The following is a 1,745-nucleotide window of genomic DNA, read 5'->3' as shown; positions in this document are numbered from 1 at the left end:
GCAGGATCATGCAAGGGACATAAATGAACCACTAAGCTCCAGGTCAAAAGAATGAGCTTTGTGGTTGAGAAAATACAGCCTTCATTGTCAAGGGAAAGGAGACAAAGAGGAGACCTTCAAATACAATTTTATGATAATGGATTTTGAATAAATCAAAATGTCAGTCAGTCATGAATGTTTTTCTAGCGATACAGGAAAAAGTGCAAAATACCTCACATGATATTCTCTCAGAATATCAGCGTGGCTGGTTGTCTCCTTGGACCTTATTTGAATCCTAAAATATGAATAATCAGGGAATCACAATGAGGAGTCATCCTAGAATCTAATTTGTATAGCACCTGGCGACAAGATCCACTGTGAATGCCCAGTATCAAATCCTGTGGACTGCGGGAGACATTTCTGCCTCCATAAGCAGCCCACAAACTTTAATCCATGTGAGAATGTGTCTTCATGCAATGAAATCTTCCCAGCTCAATCGTAGGAACAGAATAAAGTATTTATAATTTTTGATCATGGGATGTTAAAAGGAGAAGCAGCTTCGGACTCTAAGATGAAACCAATGTCCTTTCCCTCTGACCCTGCTCCTGGGCTGCTTCTGAGTTCCGCTCCTCAGACTCGCCCCCTGCTGGTCATGAGCGTCACAACAAGGAGGTTTGTGTCCAGACTTACACTGATGGTCCCTCGCTGTTGCTTGCACAATAATACACGCCTGTGTCCTCAGCTCTCAAGGTGTTCATTTGCAAATAGGCAGAGCTTTTGGAATCATCTCTGAACACAGTGAACCTTCCTTTCACAGATGTGGCATAGACAGTTGAGTAACTGCTAGCTTTGTTTCTAATGAGAGCAACCCACTCCAGCCCCTTCCCTGGAGCCTGCCCCACCCAGTCGATGTAGTAGTCATTGAAGGTGTATCCAGAGGCTGCACAGGATAGTCTCAGGAACCCTCCAAGTTGCGCCAAGCCTCCTCCAGACTCCAACAGTTGCACCTCACCCTGAACACGTGCAAACAAAGAGAGAGATCCTTCTCAGGAAACTGTCACACAGGCCCACTTTTTATTCCACTCAAGTCTACTCACAAACTCAGTATCTTTTGTCATTCACAAATCACCTTTGAAAACAGCAACAAAGAAAACCCAGCACAGCCCAAGCTCCATGACGAGCCCTGTGTGTTCAGCTCGAATCACCAATCACAAAAACCAGGCATGCAGGACTGGGCTTCTCTGCAGAGCTGCAGGGTCAGGGCTCGGCTGCTTTTCATCAGGAGAGGGAGGCCCTATTTGCATGGCCTCCTGCTATATAGACATCTCTGTGAGCTTGAGGCAGCAAAAGTTCAGCACCCAGGTAAGATGCTCGTTTGCTATAAAGTCTGATGAAAATAACAGTATGTAGTCCCAGTCCTAGCCCATGTCTGGTGAGTGAGTGTGTGGAGAGCTTCCTGCTACCCTGCGCCAGCAGGACCAGTCCCAGCCCAGGCGCAGCGTGGGCAGGACCCTCTCCCAGCCCCTCCTGCCGCCCCCCACCACTCCGCAGTGCCTCCCCCACCCCACCTGCCGAGTAGGATTTTCTGCCGAATTCCGGGAGCCCGCAGACCCAGTCCTAGCCCAGGTCCGGTGAGTGTGCGGAGAGCTTCCTGCTACCCTGCACCGGCGGGACCAGTCCCAGCCCAGGCGCAGTGTGGGCCGGACCCTCTCCAGGCCCGTGGGCCGCCCCACACCACTCCGCAGTGCCTCCCCCACCCCGCCCGC

This window comes from Octodon degus, unplaced genomic scaffold (genome assembly GCF_000260255.1).
Source record: "Octodon degus isolate 3935 unplaced genomic scaffold, OctDeg1.0 scaffold00284, whole genome shotgun sequence".
Lineage (NCBI taxonomy): Eukaryota > Metazoa > Chordata > Mammalia > Rodentia > Octodontidae > Octodon > Octodon degus.
The sequence above is the reverse complement of the archived record's forward strand: the minus strand, read 5'-3'. Positions refer to the sequence as shown.